The sequence below is a fragment of the Ovis canadensis genome, chromosome 1 (assembly GCF_042477335.2).
Source record: "Ovis canadensis isolate MfBH-ARS-UI-01 breed Bighorn chromosome 1, ARS-UI_OviCan_v2, whole genome shotgun sequence".
Lineage (NCBI taxonomy): Eukaryota > Metazoa > Chordata > Mammalia > Artiodactyla > Bovidae > Ovis > Ovis canadensis.
Window position 1 is genome coordinate 31,554,030 of NC_091245.1, and position 20,484 is coordinate 31,574,513.

The 20,484-nt window shown below is 45.3% G+C and overlaps 1 long non-coding RNA gene across 2 annotated transcripts in view; it reads right to left on the reverse strand.

The window, feature by feature from the left end:
* LOC138441533 (uncharacterized) overlaps positions 1 to 14,592 on the reverse strand; it is a 71,925-nt gene extending 57,333 nt beyond the window's left edge. For both annotated transcript variants that reach the window (XR_011257395.1, XR_011257388.1), the window contains exon 1: positions 14,164 to 14,592. This is a non-coding gene — a long non-coding RNA (uncharacterized lncRNA). The remainder of the gene's footprint in view (positions 1 to 14,163) is intronic.
* Positions 14,593 to 20,484: the final 5,892 nt, after the last annotated feature.

The window sequence follows — 20,484 nt, forward strand, 5'->3', positions numbered from 1 at the left end:
CTCCTTTCTCCACCTGGGCAACTCTTGCTCATCTTCCAACACCCAATTCAAGGTGATTCCTTCTGTTTTGTCTGCTGGAATCCTTCAGAGAGATTCAAATTGAGACACTTTTGATATCAGAACCCACCCTCTTGATTTTTACATGCAAAAGTTAGTGTGGAAAGAAACAAAAACAAACCCATGAAACAATGCGATTCACCTTGTAAATGATGTGACGCTAAGGCACAAAGGGCACAGAGAGGACGAAGCATCTGACTCAACTGAGAGAATCATGGGAGCTTTTTAGAGAGTGCAATTGTTGAATTGAACCTTGAAAAAGGAGCGGGATTTGGCGGGTAGACAAGGTAGAGAGTAAAATTTCAGAGAGAACTGCAGCAGCAAAAGCAGGGAGGAATGAAAGAGCATCTTTCTCCTCAAAGCATAATGATACATTCTTCCCCCAAAGATCAGTCAGAAGATCCCTTTTAAATAACTCTGAATCTTGGAGATCATCTTTGTAGTAAATTTTTACTTTAAATTTTTTTAATGTACTCTAAAACTACCTTGTTATCACTAATCAATGAATGGTATGACTAAGGTTGCTGGTGTTTCCCCAAATTCTCTGATAACAAGACTTGTCTGGGATTCTTGTTAAAAACACAACTTCCTGGGTTTCCCGGGTGGTCCAGTGGTTAAGAATCTGCCTGCCAATTCAGGGGATACGGGTTCAGTCTCTCGTCCAAGAAGATCCCACATGCCACAAGGCAACTAAGCCTGTGTGCCACGTGTGGTGTAACTATGGAAGCCTGGGTGTCCTAGAGCCCCACGCTCCACAACGAGAATCCACCATAATGAGAGGCTTACACACTGCATCTTAGGTCCATGAATCAAGGCTAATTGGGAGTGGTCAAACAGGCAATGGCAAGAGTGAATGTCGACATTGTAGGAATCAGTGAACTAAAACGGACTGGAATGGGTGAATTTAATTCAGATGACCATTATATCTACTACTGCAGGCAAGGATTCCTTGGAAGAAATGGAGTAGCCATCATGGTCAACAAAAGAGTCTGAAATGCAGTACTTGGATACAATCTCAAAAACGAACAGAATAATCTCTGTTCGTTTCCAAGGCAAACCATTCAATAGTAATCTAAGTCTATTCCCTGACTACGTTTCCCTGGTGGTTCAGTAGTGAAGAATCTGCCTACAAATGCAGGAGACATAGGAGACAAGGGTTTAACCCCTGGGTTGGAAAGATCCCCTGGAGGAGGACATGGCAACCCACTCCAGTATTCTTGCTTCCCACATAGCTCCGTTGGTAAAGATTATTCACATGCAGTGCAGGAGACCTGGGTTCAATTCTTGGGTCAGAAATATCCCCTGGAGAAGGAAACGGCAACTCACACCAGTATTTTTGCCTGGAGGCTCCCATACAAGAGGAGCCTGGCGGGCTATAGTCCATGGGGTTGCAAAGAGTCGGACACAACTGAGCAACTAAACCACCACCATGCCGCAAACAGTAATGCTGAAGAAGCTGAAGTTGAACGGTTCCATTAAGACCTACAAGATCTTCTGGAACTAACACCCAAAAAAGATGTCCTTTTCATTATAGGGAACTGGAATGCAAAAGTAGGAAGTCAAGAAACACCTAGAGTAGAGTAACAGGCAAATTTGGCCTTGCAGTACTGAATGAAGCAGGGCAAAGGCTAACAGTTTTGCCAAGAGAATGCACTGGTCATAGCAAACACCCTCTTCCAACAACACAAGAGAAGACTCTACACATGGACATCACCAGATGGTCAACACTGAAATCAGATTGATTATATTCTTTGCAGCCAAAGATGGAGAAGCTCTATACAGTCAGCAAAAACAAGACTAGGAGCTCATTCTGGCTCAGATCATGAACTCCTTATTGCAAAATTCATACTGAAATTGAAGAAAGTAAGGAAAACCACTATACCATTCAGGTATGACCTAACTCATATCCCTTATGATTATACAGTGGAAGTGACAAATATATTCAAGGGATTAGATCTGATAGATAGAGTGCCTGAAGAACTATGGACAGAGGTTCATGGCATTATACAGGAGGCAGTGATCAAGACAATCCCCAAAAACAAGAAATGGAAAAAGGAAAAGTGGTTGTCTGACGAGGCCTTACAAATAGCTGTGAAAAGAAGAGAAGTGAAAGGCAAAGGAGAAAAGGAAAGATAAGAGCATCTGAATGCAGAGTTCCAAAGAATAGAAAGAAGAGATAAGAAAGCCTTCCTCAGTGATCAATGCAAAGAAATAGAGGAAAATAATAGAATGGGAAAGACTAGAGATTTCTTCAAGGAAATTAGAGATACCAAGGGAACATTTCATGCAAAGATGGGCTCAATAAAGGAAAGAAATGGTATGGACCTAACAGAAGCAGAAGATATTAAGAAGAGGTGGTAAGAATAGACAGAAGTACTATACAAAAAAGATCTTCACAATCCAGATAATCATGATGGTGTGATCACTCAACTACAGCCAGACATCCTGGAATGGGAAGTCAAGTGGGCCTAAGGAAGCATCACTATGAACAAAGCTAGTGGAAATAATGGAATTCCAGTTGAAATATTTCAAATCCTAAAAGATGATGTTCTGAAAGTGTTGCACTCAGTATGCCAGCAAATTTGGAAAACTCAGCAGTGGCCACAGGACTGGAAAAGGTCAGTTTTCATTCCAATCCCGAAAAAAGACAATGCCAAAGAATGCTCAGCTACCACACAATTGCATTCATCCACCTGACCTGCCTCTTGAGAAACCTATATGCAGGTCAGGAAGCAACAGTTAGAACTGGACATGGAACAACAGACTAGTTCCAAATAGGAAAAGGAGTACATCAAGGCTGTATAATATCACCCTGCTTATTTAACTTATATGCAGAGTACATCATGAGAAATGCTGGGTTGGAGGAAGCACAAGCTGGAATAAAGAAAGCCAGGAGAAATATCAATAACCTCAGATATGCAGATGACACCACCATTATGGTAGAAAGTGAAGAGGAACTAAAAAGCCTCTTGATGAAAGTGAAAGAGGAGAGTGAAAAAGTTGGCTTAAAGCTCAACATTCAGAAAACTAAGACCATGGCATCTGGTCCCATCACTTCATGGCAGATAGTTGGGGAAACAGTGGAAACAGTGTCAGACTTTATTTTCCTGGGTTCCAAAATCACTGCAGATGATGACTGCAGCCATGAAATTAAAAGACGCTTACTCCTTGGAAGGAAAGTTACATCCAACCTAGACAGCATATTGAAAAGCAGAGACATTACTTTGTCAACAAAGGTCCATCTAGTCAAGGCTATGGTTTTTCTGGTGGTCATGTATGGATGTGAGAGTTGGACTATAAAGAAAGCTGAGCACCAAAGAATAATGCTTTTGAACTGTGGTGTTGGAGAAGACTCTTGAGAGTCCCTTGGACTGCAAGGATATCCAACCAGTCCATCCTAAAGGAGATCAGTCCTGGGAGTTCTTTGGAAGGAATGATGCTAAAGCTGAAACTCCAATACTTTGGCCACCTGAAGCGAAGAGCTGACTCATTTGAAAAGACCCTGATGCTGGGAAAGATTGAGGGTAGGAGGAGTAGGGGATGACAGAGGATGAGATAGTTGGATGGCATCTCCGACTCAATGGACCTGGGGTTGGGTGGACTCTGGGAGTTGGTGATGGACAGAGAGGCCTGGCGTGCTGTGGTTCATGGGGTCACAGAGTCAGACACAACTGAGTGACTGAATTGTACACAGGCTAGTAAAGTAATGCTCAAAATTCTTCAAGCCAGGCTTCAGCAACACATGAACTGTGAACTTCTAGATGTTCAAACTGGATTTAGAAAAGGCAGAGAAACCAGAGATCAAATTCCCAACAACCGTTGGATCATGGAAAAAGCAAGAGAGTTCCAGAAAAACATCTATATCTGCTTTGTTGACTATGCCAAAGCCTTTGACTGTGTGGATCACAACAAACTGTGGAAAATTCATCAAGAGATGGGAATACCAGACCACCTGACCTGCCTCTTGAGAAATCTGTATGCAGGTCAGGAAGCAACAGTTAGAACTGGACATGGAACAATAGACTGGTTCCAAATCAGGAAAGGAGTGTGTCAAGGTTGTATATTGTTACCCTGCTTATTTAACTTATATGCAGAGTATATCATGAGCAACGCTGGGCTAGATGGAGCACAAGTTGGAATCAAGATTGCCGTGAGAAATATCAATAACCTCAGATAGGCAGATGTCACCACCCTTATGGCAAAAAGCGAAGAACTAAAGAGCCTCTTGATGAAAGTGAAAGAGGAGAGTGAAAAAGCTGGCTTAAACTCAACATTCAGAAAACTAACATCATGGCATCTGGTCCCATCACTTCATGACAAATAGATGGGGAAACAATGGAAACAGTGACAGACAGAGTTTATTTTGGGGGGCTCCAAAATCACTGCAGATGGTGACTGCAGCCATGAAGTGAAAAGACACTTGCTCCTTAGAAGAAAGGTTATGACTAACCTCAGCTCAGTGCAGTTCAGTCGCTCAGTCATGTCCGACTCTCTGCGACCCCATGATTCACAGCACACCAGGCCTCCCTGTCCATCACCATCTCCCGGAGTTCACTTAGACTCATGTCCATCGAGTCCATGATGCCACCCAGCCATCCCATCCTCGGTCTTCCCCTTCTCCTCCTGCCCCCAATCCCTCCCAGCATCAGGGTCTTTTCCAATGAGCCAACTCTTCACATGAGGTGGCCAAAGTACTGGAGCTTCAGCTTTAGCATCATTCCTTCCAAAGAAATCCCAGGGTTGATCTCCTTCAGAAGGGACTGGTTGGATCTCCTTGCAGTCCAAGGGACTCTCAAGAGTCTTCTCCAACACTACAATTCAAAAGCATCAATTCTTCAGTGCTCGGCCTTCTTCACAGTCCAACTCTCACATCCATACATGACCACAGGAAACACCATAGCCTTGACTAGACGGACCTTAGTCGGCAAAGTCATGTCTCTGCTTTTGAATATACTATCTAGGTGGGTCATAACTTTTCTTCCAAGGAGTAAGCGTGTTTTAATTTCATGGCTGCTGTCACCACCTGCAGTGATTATGACCAAACTAGACAGCATATTTAAAACAGAGACATTACTTTGCCAACAAAGGTCCATCTAGTCAAAGCTATGTTTTTTCCAGTAGTCATGTATGGATGTGAGAGCTGGACTATGAAGAAAGCTGAGCACTGAAGAATTGATGCTTTTGAACTGTGGTGTTAGAGAATACTCTAGAGAGTCCCTTGGACTGCAAGGAGATCCAATCAGTCCATCCTAAAGGAAATCAGTCCTGAATATTCACTGGAAGGACTGATGCTGAAGCTGAAACTCCTATACTTTGGCCACCTGATGTGAAGAACTGACTCATTTGAAAAGACCCTGATGCTGGGAAAGATTGAGGGCCGGAGGAAAAGGGGATGTCAGAGGATGAGATGGTTGGATGGCATCACCGACTCAATGGACATGAGTTTGAGTAAACTCCAGGAGTTGGTGATGGACAGGGAGGCCTGGCGTGCTGTAGTCCATGGAGTCGCAAAGAGTCAGACATGACTGAGCAACTGGACGGAACTGAACTATGCACTGAAATCAGAGAGTCACCCCCACTGGCCACAACTAGAGAAAACCCAAGTAACAGCAATGAAGACCTAGTCCAGTCATAAAAAACAAACAACAGGTGAAACAGCTTCCTGGGCCCCCTAGAGCTTCTTACTCAGTGGGTCTGAGATGAAGCCAAGAACTTGTAAAGTTTAACAAGCATGCACAGGAGATTCCCATCAACAGAGAAGTTTGGAAAACACCGAGCTAGCATGGGCCCTGACGTCCAGCACTCCTCCAAGGACTCTCTGCAGAGGTAAACTTCAGTGCAGCAGTCAGCCTCCCGGTCAGTTAATGATTAACTCGTGGGAACCACTGCCCTGTATAATTTAAAGATATATTTCATTAAAAAATGTGACTGTGAGCACTATGCTTGATGATCTTGTGGCTCTGTCTCTTGCTTCAATGGTGTTTGGACAGAAAAGACCCAGGGAAGTTCCCTCCTCCAGGCTCTAACCACTTGCAAACATTTTTCCTATCAAACCTTCGGAACCAACCACTCAGCCAGCCTCAGACTCTGGGACAAGCTCACACCATTTTTTGAGATTAATTTCTTATTGCTGATCAACCACATGATCCCACATTCATCAGAATTATTCCCTTCAGGAGGAAGCTGCCATTGACCTCCCGGTCAACCTGCAGCTGCAAGCCTCCTACACTACCTCTCTCTGGGCTTCTATTTCCACCACAATGATATGACTTTGGAGGGCATGGGCCACTTCTTCTGTGAATTGGCTGACCCCCAGGTAGGGCTGGGTAATTATCTCTTGCAAAGGCTCGCCCTCAAGCAGCACCAGGAGGCTCTGGAGCCCAGCAGCCTTTGAGAAGCCCCCTCTGGTGTCAATGCAGCCACCTGACACTCTGCAGCCAGTGGGCTGCTTTTTAACTATCCTGAAGCCCTATCCAAAGACTTGGACTAAATACAAACAATAAATCTTTTTGCAGCAAAAATTAACAATAATAGTAGTGTGAATCCAGAAGCTTTGTACCACATTTCTCTTTATGAACACAGTGCCTGACACTTATCCTGCAGAGTCTCATCCAATCCCCTCAACAATCTTGCCAGGTAAATTTTTTTATTTTTTATTTTCTACATTGTACAGATTTGGAAACTGAAGCTCAAGAGATTTGGGGAAGGTATGGGTCATGCAGCTTATAGTAAGTAGCCAAATTGAAATTTAAAGCCAAATTCATCTGAATCCAGAGATCATGTTCTTCCCATTATCCCAGATTCTGGAAGGGTCTATGGCAGAGTCTTGTCACAAAGTCAGTCTATACAAATGTCTGACCATAATTTAAATCTGCTTGCCTTTCCTCAGCATCTCTCCACTTTAGGTTGACATTTCACTGACCTTTTCTCCCCGACCCAACCTGTTTTACTCCAAGAAGCCATCCTGTTTTCTCCTTGCCACTTTGTTGCAATTTTTCACCCAGATTATTTGTGTCTCTAACAAGTAAGGCCACACCAATGTCTGGCATTAAAAGAAGCATGAACCTTCATTCCTGAGGTAATAAGACCTTTTTTTTCCAAGTTCCTTCCTTCGAAGTTCATGAACTTCAGAAAAAAATAAGACCCACTCTATTACAGCCCAGACCTCTGCTGCAGGACGCCAAGGCTGAGTAAAGGCAGTGCCTGCATAAAAAAGAAATGTATCCATAGATTAGCACTGACTTTGTCTTCCACCAACCAAATTCAGAGAAAGACACAGTAGGAGGCACTCTAGCCCACATCTGAGCTTCCTGGTTATACACTGCGGGTGACATTCATGTCCCAAGAACTAAGTGGACCTTGATACAGAGATGTTTGTAGTCTTTATTGGGCTTCCCAAGTGGCACTCAGTTCAGTTCAGTTCAGTCGCTCAGTCATGTGCGACTCTTTGCGACCCCATGAATCGCAGCATGCCAGGCCTGCCTGTCCATCACCAACTCCCGGAGTTCACTCAGACTCATGTCCATCGAGTCCGTGATGCCATCTAGCCATCTCATCCTCTGTCATCCCTTTCTCCTCCTGCCCCCAATCCCTCCCAGCATCAAAGTCTTCTCCAATGAGTCAACTCTTCACACGAGGTGGCCAAAGTACTGGAGTTTCAGCTTTAGCATCATTCCTTCCAAAGAAATCCCAGGGTTGATCTCCTTCAGAATGGACTGGTTGGATCTTCTCCAACACCACAGTTCAAAAGCATCAATTCTTCGACGCTCAGCCTTCTTCACAGTCCAACTCTCACATCCATACAAGACCACCAGAAAAACCATAGCCTTGACTAGACGGACCTTAGTCGGCAAAGTAATGTCTCTGCTTTTGAATATGCTATCTAGGTTGCTCATAACTTTTCTTCTGAGGAGTAAGGGTCTTTGAATTTCATGGCTGCGATCACCATCTGCAGTGATTTTGGAGCCCCAAAAAATAAAGTCTGACTCCGTTTCCACTGTTTCCCCATCTATTTCTCATGAAGTGATGGGACCGGATGTCATGATCTTTGTTTTCTGAATGTTGAGCTTTAAGCCAACTTTTTCACTCTCCTCTTTCACTTTCATCAAGAGGCTTTTTAGTTCCTCTTCACTTTCTGCCATAAGGGTGGTGTCATCTGCATATCTGATGTTACTGATATTTCTCCATGCAATCTTGATTCCAGCTTGTGTTTCTTCCAGTCCAGCGTTTCTCATGATGTACTCTGCATAGAAGTTAAATAAGCAGGGTGACAATATACAGCCTTGATGTACTCCTTTTCCTATTTGGAACCAGTCTGTTGTTCCATGTCCAGTTCTAACTGTTGCTTCCTGGCCTGCATACAGATTTCTCAAGAGGCAGGTCAGGTGGTCTGGTATTCCCATCTCTTTCAGAATTTTCCACAGCTTATTGTGAATGGTAAAGAATTTGCCTGCCAATGCAGGAGACCCAGGATCAATCCCGGGGTCAGGAAGATTCCCCAGTAGGAGGACACGGCAACCCACTCCAGTATTCTTGTCTGGAGAATTCCATGGGCAGAGGAGCCTGGCCACCTACAGTCCATAGGGTCACACAGAGTCGGACATGACTGAAGTGTCTTCATGACTGAAGTGTCTTAGCACTCAATGGTCTTTGTCTGGGCTTCCCAGGTGGTGCAGTTGTAAAGAATCTGCCTGCCAGTGCAAGAGGCTCAGGTTTGATCCTTGGGTCAGAAAGATCCCTTGGAGTAGGAAATGGCAACCCACTTCAGTATTCTTGCCTGGAAAAGTCCATGGACAGAGCAGTCTGGCGGGCTACGGTCCATGGGTTCGCAGAGTCGGACATGACTGGGCAACCTGAGCATACACAATCTTTGCTTATGGTCTTTTCTACCTCTAGGAAATAAAGCTTTGGAGAAGCCTAACACTTGACTCTTCAAAGTTATCAGAGATTTTCATCCATCTCCACACAGAATAGTGTGGAAGACCCAGGGATGCACGGAAAGAGTTACCCCCGGCTGTTTCTCATCGGCCTCCTGTTCCTCAATGCCAGTGGCCATTGCCACATGCTTCTGCAGCTGCCCAGTAATGGTCCTATGGTGGCCATCACTTCATAACTCCCGATGTCTCCTCCTCTGAAGCTCTTAAAGGCCACTACCCTCGCCTGGTAACCCCAACTCCTAGCAGCTCACTGCACTACTGCACTGAGGCATGCATCCCTAGACCCTCCAGGAACTTGGCTCACCTGCCCATCAACTCCCTGCTAGCATTCCAACGCCCGTTCAGAAGACATGTTCTGAGGACCAGTCATAGTCTCGACACGAAGGAGTCACCTTGAATGAGATCCGTCCCTGCTTTTCCAACAGCCTCATCTCCTCCCCTGCCCAAACTCTCCCCTCCCCTTCCTACAGACCCTTCATTCTGCTCCACCCAGCCACCTATATTCTCTTCTTTGGCTGCCAAGCTGCTGGAGAAGCTTGCCTAACAATGCTGAATTGCAGTAGAAAGGAATTAGCCAGCTCTACCTTGGCTTCAGTTTCGACATTGTAATGCTATGATGAGAAACAGGAGGAAAAGAATCCAAAATCCCTAGTATCCTATGTAACCCAAGAAGGTGTTCAGTAGATATCCCCACCACCCACTTGATGTCTGAATTCTAGCAGTCCATCCAGTTGCTGTGTCCTGTGAGCCATTGCCCTCTCATCAGGAAAACAGAGGCAGAAAAGTCTTCAGGCCACAGAGAGGATTTAAAAACAAACATGTCAACAGCCATTATTCCCCTGTGCTTTCCCTAAATGAATGTGGTCTCTCTGGGCTTCAGATCCCACACCATTACCTGAGTTCTAGGTGGCTTCAAATCAGCAGCTTTACCCTACTGCATCAGAGGAGCTCTGCTGATGACAGGTTTAAGACCTGCTAGACTCCTAGAACCTTTGCCATTGCCTCCTAATTCTCAGCTAAGACCATTGAGAAAAACTGTAAAAAGTCTCAGAAAACAACTCTCAGGAGCCCCTGCACCCCGGGAGGTTTGGTGCAAGCGAATATAACATGCTCAGCGCTCTGAGGCCCTCGGCCCCATCCCAGATGTGGTGGGCAGCGATGATGAGGAGTGGGTTGCATTTCCTATGAATTAAGCCATCAGGCGGGAGAACAATATCGTCATTGATGGGGAAAGGTCACTGAAATTCCAAGGACACTTGAAGCCTTTCACTGGGTTGAGACAGAGATGCCTAATGTTAATCCGACGTAATACAAGTCCCTGACAACCCATTTTCTAATGGGCCTACTGGCAGCTCAATTGGCCATTCACTGTGATTCAGTGCATCCTCAAGGAAGTGGTTTGGAAGGGGGGAACCTATTTTTTAATCTGTGGTCCGAAACTCCCCCAGAATATATTAGCACGGGCCATTCTGATTCTTGGGGAAAAAGGTGCTTTGCTCCATTCAAGACTTAATTTACTTGCCGATGGGGGGGTTCCAAGCACAGTGAAATCAATGTTCTTTCATTTATTAAATACACATTAATGGGGCACAGAGTATAACGAACACACAGGCTGTTTCTGCTGCCCTCCTCAGGGTGGTTTCTGGCCTATGACCTCGGCTCTAAGGCCCACCCCTTTTCCCTGGTACTTTAGAGTTTCATCCCTTTATTTGATGAATAATTCACGTGTGCTCGTCTTCTTGCAGGCACTGTAGGAAGCAATGAAACGGCCAACATGACACAGCTTCCCCTTACATGGTTTACTAACTAACTGGAAAGTCAATCCATGACTTTATTTATTGCAAGTAAGTGGCATGGGTGTAAAGCTTGGGGAAGTTCAGGACCCCCTGTGAACGTACAGCAGGCCCTCTATTAGGGGAGGAAGTAAAGGGAATTTGAAGACGTTTGGAGAAACTGAAATTTCAGCCAGGCCTGGACAGTAGGCTAAGAGTTAGTTGACAGAAGGGGAGCAAGAAATAAGGGAGCTAAAAGGAGGGCGCTGTCCCTGGGCTTTAGGGAGTAGGGAGGGGAAGGGGGGAGGTGTGGCTGAAGCAGAGCCAGCGGATAGAGGGCAGGGCTACTTGTTCCACTCACTCCGGCTTCCCAATCTGCATGTAGTCTCTAGACCTGCTTCAGCTTTTCAACCTACAGTCCTTAGTGAGAGCCCAGCCCCCAGAGTGCCAGGCGAGGCCCAGCTTCCCAGGGGCCACTTGTAAGGGAGGGGAATCCAGACCACCTCCACTCACATCTCCAGGGTCTTATTATCGTGATTAGAAGAATCAGTGTGAACTGGGGAGGCATAATTTGTCCACTAAGTAGTACCTGTGATGCAGTGTTTAGGACTGAGCAAGCTCAGTTTCCCAGCTCTTTTTCTTTGTCTTTGCTGGCAAAGAAATAACCTTTAGGAGAGGAGGGCACAGAAGTGAACCATTTGTCTCCCTAAATGAGTTCTCACCTGCTCACCTTCTGGGTTGAATTAGACTCTGTCCAAGAAATGAGCGATGCTACAGATAAAACTTTAAGGAAACATGAAGAACAAGGGCAGAGTTGAAGGACAGGAGTGTGGCCAACATTGTGTTTACTTTTCACAGTGAGAAAAAAGTAGGCACAGGAAATGTCACCAGTGTCCTTGACACTGAGACCAAGCGAGGATGGAGGCACACAATCAAAGGCATTAGAGAAGAATATCCAGGACATTGGAGAAGGAAGCAGCAGTGAGCACGGGAGCAGCTCACTCAGCTGGCTGCCTTTTAGTGAACAGATATGAGTAGGCGGTTTAGTGAAAGTCCATGGTTTCTCTGGGATTCAACAAAATACATGCCAAACACTCCTTGGCAATCCTCAGGCTACATTCAACAAATGTGCTCTAATTATGATGTGTCTGCAGAGTCAAGGCCAGAGTGTATGAGAGCATGGAACAGTCACCTACCCAGCCTGTGGCAGGTCTGAAAGGCTTCCAGAGGGAGGCTGGAGGCTTACCTGAACAGAGAAATCACACATCTCTGGCACATGGTAGGGGAGAGGCTAGAAGCAGGTGGTACAGCATGGTGTGAACTCTGTAGCCAGCCTGCCTGGGATCAAAGAGGGCCCCTACTGATCACTAGCTGTGCAACCCTGGGCAAGTTCCTCTAACCTCAGTGTGCCTCAGTTTCCTCATCTGTAAGATGAAACTGATAATAGCACTTACCTCATAAAGAAGTCTGAGCACTGAAGAATTGATGCTTTAAACTGTGGTGTTGGAGAACACTCTTGAGAGTCCCTTGGACTGCAAGGACATTAAACCAGTCAATCCTAAAGGAAATCAATCCTGAATATTCATTGGAAGAACTGATGCTGGAGTTGAAACTGCAATACTTTGGCCATCTGATGTGAACAGCTGACTTACTAGAAAAGACTCTTATGCTGGGAAAGATTGAAGGTGGAAGAAGAGGGCGACAGATGATGAGATGGTTGGATGGCATCACCAATGGACATGAGTCTGAGCAAGCTCCGGGAGATGGTGAAGGACAGGGTGGCCTGGCGTACTGCAGTCCATGGAGTCACAAAGAGTAGGACATCACTGAGAGACTGAACAACAACTTAAGTTTGATGTGGAAATCTCTGAAAAGAGTCAATATATACAATTACTTAGAGCAGTGCCTAATAAGTGCTCTATAAATGTTAGCTATGATTAAGGAGATGTGTGATTAAGGTTTTTTTAATTAATAGACTTTATTTTTAAGCAGTTTTTAGATGTATAGAGAGAGCAGAAAGTGCAGAGATCTCCCATAGGCCCCTCCCTTTCACACACAATTTCCCCTACTTTGGGCATCTTGCATGAGCGTGGCACCTTTGTTAAAATGAGCCAATACTGACACGTTATAACTAACTACAATCCACACTTTACACTAGGGTTCACTCTTTGAGTTGTACATTCTATGGGTTTTAACAAATGTGTAATGTCAGGTACCATTACAGAATCACACAGAATAGTTTCACTCCCCCCAAATCCTCTGTATTCCATCTCTCCCTTCACCCAGCCCCAATTTCCTATTCCCTGGTAACTACTGTTTTTCTTTTTTTTCCTATCTCCATAATTTTACCTTTTCTGGAATGTCAGATGATTAGAACCAGACAGTACATGGCCTTTTCAAACTGATTTCTTTCGCATAGCAAAATGCATTTAAGTTTTCGTTGTGTCTATTCCCTGATTAAGTTCTTGTAAGGAGGAGGTATATTCATACCAAGTTGAATGGCAGTACTCAAAGGAAGCTAAATAAAGGGTCTTTGCTTTGTCACTCTATAGAAAGTTCTGCTAATATTTACCTTTGGAATCCTGCTACTTCAGCCTCCAGTGAGTTCCCACTGTTAATGCTTTTTGCCGCTAGTTAAATGACTCCTTTAAAATACAAACATTCCTGGGAGGTCACATTTTAAATATTTCATGGCTAGAACTATAGCATTGTTCAGCTTAAAGGGAGCCTCAGCACCAAACGTTCGTTCTCAAACCCTACGTTAAAGATGGGAATCAGAGAGAGAGGTGACTTACTGAAGAGTACACAAAGACAAGTGGCATGTCATTCATCTAAGAAGTCACCTGTGACTTGAATGCAAGTTTGGAGAGACAAGGGCAGTAACCACACAGCTTGAACTGAAGAATTAAAACACAAGTTTCAACAAAAAAATATTTTGAGTAGCAACCATGAACATATACAACTATTTATACAATCCCTTAAGTATTTCATTTATAAACTTTATCAACAGTAATAAATTAAGTCAAGACTATACATTTATTGACTTAGTTTAATGCTGTTACTGTTGATAAAGTTTATAAATGAAATTCTTTGTGCTTCCTAGGTGGCGCTAATGGTAAAGAACCAGCTTGCCCATACAGGAGACTTAAGAGACTGGGATTCGATCCCTGGGTCAGGAAGACCTCCTGGAGAAGGAATTGGCAACACTCTAGTATTCTTGCCTAGAGACTCCCATGGACAGAGGAGACTAGAGGGCCACAGTACACAGAGCTGCAAAGAATCGGACATGACTGAAGCGACCACACACGCACGCACACATTTAGAGACATACTTACTGGGTGTCTACAAAATGCAAGACAATAAGCTAAGATATGCATGTAAAAATAATATGTACTTACAGAAAGTAGGAATCAATGACTGCCTGGGTCAAACCAGGAAGGCTTCCCCAAAGAGGTGGCATTTGATCCGGTCCTGAAAGATGAGCAAACGTAGGCGGGGAAGAAAGGACACTGCGGTGACCCTGGGATGAGGAACGTGGGTGACGTTTATCCAGGAGCAGTGAACAGTTTTAACTGGCTGGGAGGAGGGCACAGAGGGGGTCACAGAAATGGAGCTTCACTTTCCCCATCACAGGGGCAAGGTGACCGTAGGCTGCGGAGGGACTGGGCTGGGCAGAGCCCTCAGAAGGCTGACTCCTCCGTTCACCACTGTTCCCAGGACCCCGGCTGCTCCACCAGGGTAAAGTGTTCAGCTACCCGCGTGAACGCTTGCCAAGAGACTGTCTACAGCAGGTTCTTGGAGAACTCAAGGACTCCCAGCTTCCTCCCTGTGTCCTTGGAGGTCGTGTCCTCATTGTGCTCTCTAAGGAACAAGTTTCCTCTCAAAGGGCAGACAATAGAATTCTTCCGAGAGAGCCTTCACAGGCAGGAGATGTCCTAAGGCAGCCTTCATTCAACCTTGGTGGTGGGGGAGTGGAGGGTGGGCTTTCCTTCCTGGAAGTCCAGCTTATTAGCGAATTGCCTCCCCACCCTTCTCCCAACCCTGCTGGCGGCCCTGCCCTTCCAGCCCCCTTCCTCTGCTAATGCAGCAGCCCTTGCAGTCAGGATGGGCGTAAGCAACTTTCTCCATTAAATTCCAGACTCCTTAGTTGATGCAACTGTTTTCCCACCAGGCTTCCCAAGCTTATCAGAGCAAGGAAGGCTCTGAGTCTACAAGACACCGCATTCAAATAAACACCCAGGCAACAAGCAAGCATCATGTTAAAGAGGAATCAGGAGTGCGGTTGACAAGGAGAGGTCTTGGGAAAATGCGGGCTGTTTGGACTGGTCCCCTGCCAGTCTTTTGAACACTTGTCTCCTTCCTACCTGCCTTCTATCTCTGTGGATATAAGCACACATATGTATACATGTACACACACACACACAACTCCAGCCATCCTCATTCTCTGTGCGTGTGTACATGATCAGTCATTTGATCATGTCCAACTCTTTGCAACCCCATGAACTGTAGCCCGCCAGGCTCCTCTGTCCATGGAATTCTCCAGGCAAGAATACTGGAGTGAGTTGCCATTCCCTTCTCCATGAGATCTTCCTTGACTCAGGGATTGAACCCACGTCTTCTGCGTCTCCTGCCTTGGCAGGTGGAACCTTTACCACTGAGCCACCTGGGAAGCCCCTTATTCCCTATACTCACCCCCATAACTGACCTCTACCACCAACTTTCCTGACCCCTCACATCCCCACTAATTCTTACAGCACCATGAGCCTCAATACCACAAGATACAGTGAGGATGAACTAGTGAGGACACCGGCTTTAAATCCTACAGACAGGGGCTGTATTGTAACCCTAGTACCTGTCTGGTGTCTGTACCATATATAAACCTTCCTCAGCTTCAGTTTCCTTACATGCAACCTGGAGATAAAGAAAATGAAAGGACTAAAGGATACAAAGTGTGAAAATAACCAAGAACTCAGAGTATAATCCCAAATGATTTCCTCTCCTCTACCTCCCTTAACAAATTAAACTCAATTGCATTCAAACACACAGCACCAGACTGTCCCTTCAAGGTCACAGAGAGGCATTATGATGGGACAGACAAAGGCTGAGAGACAGATCCTGTCTCATAGAATAGAGGCCCCCAACCCCCAAGTCATGGACCAGTACAGCCTGTTGGAACCAGGCCACCCAGCAGGAGGTAATCAGCGGGTAAATCTAAAACCATCCCACCCACTCCCCCATCCCCAGTGCATGGAAAAATTGTCTTCCATGAAGCCAATGCCTGGTGCCAAAAGGGCTGGAGACCACTGTCATAGAAGATGAATCATTTTTGCAAAGAACAGAAACCCCAACTCAAAATGGCTTGAGGGAGGGGAAAAAAAGAGTTTATTGCTTTGGCAAAACAGATAAATACTCCCAAGATCCATTCTCCCATCCTTCCCTTTAGTAATAGGACTCCCTACCTCTGTGATCCAAAGGTTGTGACCAACTCTCCCACACATTCCAGAGACCTCTTCACCTGGCCTTCCTTGCGTCTAGATGTGGCTGTATATTAGAATGTAAATGAAGGAGGTAAGTATGTTCTCAGGTCACTTTCTTAAAAAAGATATTACTCTCCATATCTCTGTTTGCTCTTCTCCTGGGTTGAGAAAAGAGTCCACTGAAGCAATCACTTGGTACCTACAGATGGAAGCCACATGTTGAGAATGGCAGACCTACTCTGGCAGCCTCTGGGCTGTTATGCGAAAGAGACCTTAATTTGTATATTACTTAAGTCCTGTTGCTGAGGAGTCTGTGTAATAGCAATCTGGCTGCCAACTTATTAACAGTTTCAGGTGAGACTTGATTCAGCAATTTCCAACAATATCAGTGAGGACCCAGTCTCTTTCATTGTCTCTGCTCTGTTTCCAATTGTGTTTATCTTGTTTTCAGACTCTGTGTGATCCCCTCCTATAACTGGCCACTACTCTCCCAGAACAGCTCCAGGGTCTCCCGGATACTAACAGAAATTTCTGCAGCCAACGTGTGCTTAGTCGCTTATCGTGTCCAGCTCTTTGTGACCCCATGGACTGTAGCCCTCCAAGCTCCTTTGTCCATAGGGATGCTCTACACAAGAGTATTGGGATCTTCACAACTCAGGGATCGAACCCAGGTCTCCTGCATCACAGGCGGATTCTTTACCATCTGAGCCACCAGGGAAGTCCATACAGCCCTCAAATCCTCACACAACACACTGTAGAGAAGAGGGATATTTTCTTCCCTTGTCATCACAAAATGGCAGGAGGGAGGCTAAAGGACAGAAAGATAAGCCAGCGAACTTAAATGGCCTACAGTTATTCATTTCCTCCTTTGAAATCTTGCTTAACTGTTTAGCTAGAGCCATTAGCTTAGGACTTACACCAAGTACAATAGACTTTAGAATCCAGCTCTAATATTCAGACTGTGCTTCTTCAGAGACCTCGTGGGTTTCTATTGTAGGAGGCAAGCACCTATTTCAAACAATGTCCAAGACACACAAGAGAGGAAACTAATTCCCCAAATGAAATTAAGTGCTGTAAGGAAGTGGAAATCAATTCTGGGAAGCTAAACAATGGTAAATGTCCATTCCATCACCTATATACTGATATCATCCAAACTTGTAATTCTAGCCCAACCTCTCTCCTGTGACTCAGACAGGGCCAGGACTAGAGTGAGGCAGGAAAGGAGCCCAGGGTGAAAAATTTAAGGAAATACTCATTCTCAAGTTCAGCCCTCACTTGTTGAACCCTGAGAGTGAGTGCCTCCTTAAATTTTGCTCCCTAACCCTAGCCTGGACCCTTAACCTTCCAGCCTGTGTTCAGTTCAGTTCAGTCACTCAGTCATGTCGGACTCTGCAACCCCATGAATCGCAGCACTCCAGGCCTCCCTGTCCATCACCAACTCCCAGACTTCACTCAGACTCACATCCATCGAGTCAGTGATAACCATCCAGCCATCTCATCCTCTGTCATCCCCTTCTCCTCCTGCCCCCAATCCCTCCCAGCATCAGAGTCTTTTCCAGCCTGTGTACTGGTCATTGATCTACCAGAATATTTCTTTGGCTTCCTACCTTCCAGCATGATTAAGATAGATTCTACCACCTACCCCTCCCCTCCCTCTCCTACACTCCCTGTTTTACTACCTCCTGCCACCAATATCTGGTTACTCAAGACAGAATCCTGGAAACACTCCTTGGTGTCACGCTCTCTTCACCTCCCTCCAGACAATCACCAAGTCCTAACCATTCAACTTTGTACAATCAGCCCTCCACATCCACAGATGCAAAACCCATAGATACAGAAGACCAGCTGTACTCATTGTACTATTCCATTTTATATAAGGGACTTGGAAATCTGCAGATTTCGGTGTCCAAGGGGCTCTGGAACCAGTCCCTCACAGATACCAAGAGATTACTGTCCATATCTCCATAATCCATCCACTTCACCAAGCCTACCATCTCTGTGTCACTAAACTCAACTACTATCATCTTTCCACTGGAAATCTGCAACAGCCCCATACCTGGTCTTCCCGCTTCTGATCTTGCTTTCCTCCAATCACTTTTTCTTATCATAACCAGAATGGTCTTTCCTAATTTGGCTTACAAAATAATCTCCCACAATCCAACCGCATCAACTTCTCCAGCCTTGGTTATTACAACTACAGGTATACCGTCTTCTCTTGGTTCCTCAGTTCCTGAATGCTTCCAGGAATTTATGTGCTCTCCCTCCTCCCACCCACCTCCCCCATAAGGTACTTATTCTTAGAGTATTAGCTTGAATTTTAATTCCTCCCAAGGCCTTCCTGACTCATAAACTAGGTGAGCTCCCTCTCTATGCTCCCAAAATACCTAGTTCTACATTTACTTAGAACTACTTCCTGCCAGTGAGGAGAAGAGGATTCAATCCCTGGGTTGGGAAGATTCCCTGGAGAAGGGAATGACAATCCACCCCAAGATTCTTGCCTGGAAAATTCCAAGGACAGAGCAGCCTGGTGGGATACAGTTCACAGGGTCACAAAAAGTCAGACATGACTGAGCAACTAGCAACAAATTCTCTTCTAGGTAGGGGAGATAGGTATAATCCAATAAAACAAATGCTATAAAGTATAAAGCAGCTGAAAGGGCAGAATGAGAAAGAGCAAAGGAGCCCTTACATTTGGAGGAATACTTCACAGAGGAAATTTCTCTTAAACAGAGCTTTCTTAAAGACCCACAGTCAAAACAGAAAATTCCCAACAAGGTACATAGCGGAAAGGAAACTGTGGCATATGACAGAATGTGGCATGTTATGGGACGTGTGGCAGTTCTGTATCACAGCAGGGCTAAGATAGGGTGTATGAGGGGTAGGAGCTGAGGGCATGGAGAGCAGCAGAGGCTCCAGGAAACCCTGCCAAGGACAGAGCTATGTTTGAGGCTCCTACAGAGAAAAGCTGCCTGGGTTTTCCTGCGGATAGCCACTCAGAGGGACACAGAAGGTTCACCATCCATCGACACATGTGCTTTCCCTGCTCCTGTTTATTTACACTCTGCGTGGCTGGAGGGAATCAAGGCATAATTCATGACCCACCCCTTCAGCACCCTGCAGAGAGAGGGAAACAGAGGAACATCCCTGTCAAGTGCCAGATGTTTGGCAGGGCCCTAAGGGCTGCTGATGGCTTTGGAGGTGAAACAGGAAACTCTTCTGGGGCAGGAAGCCTGAAAGTGCAGGAGTTTGCTGAATGAAAGGCAAGTGGCTTCAGAAAATTAGGGACTGATGAGATGGTGTCCAGTCAGACAAATCTGGGTTCCAGTCTCAGCATGGTTCCTTCCTGGCTGAGTGGCCTCTGACAAATCACTTCCTCAACCCAAGCCTCAGTTTCTTCCGCTCATGTCCCTTCTAGAGCTCTGAGGTTCAAGGATGCCACAAGGCAGTACGTGAACTTCACTTTGTAGGTTGTTACCCCACTGCTCCTTTTCACTTTGAATGAACAGACCACCAGATGAGATGTCTTTGAACCAGAAGGAATTTAATGAAAAAAAAGTTCAGAGGCCTATCCACCTGACTTTAGAGTGAACAAAGACTTTTCAACACAGGACATACAGAATGCTAGATTAACGGGGGCTAGGGTTGGGGGAGATTCATACACTTATTTAGAAATGCTGGTGGGCTAACTTTCACTTTCACTCGGTTACTTTAGTTCCAAACTGGTAGCTAAGTAAGAGCTCATAAACTTTTGCTGAAGTTTTTTCCAGTCTCCTGTTCCCTCTCCATCCTACTCCAGCCATGTTGAATAAACCACTCTGTATGCTCCTAAAATGTTCCCATCTTCTATGCTTTTTGTCTTTGATCATGTTGTTCATTCATTCATTCAACAAACACTACTGAACAGGAGCCTCTCTGGCCAGGGTTCTGAACAGTGGGGAAAAAAAGACATGGCCCCTATTTTCATAGCCATGTAGTCTAACATGAACTAGATTAACCAGATAGACACAAACTAAAAAGTGGTGCACTAAATAGAAATGTCAGAAGTTGTACATGCTACTACTCTGGGGCAGAATATTGTTTATGAGAGCCATAGAAAAAGACATTGATTTAGTTATGGAGGACAGAGAAGGCTTCTGGGACTCAGTAATGCCTTATACCCTTCCTTTTAAGGAGAACATTCCATTCAGCTTTTCAAGACAGCTCAGATATCTCTGTGAAGTCATCTGCATCTCACCAAGCAAG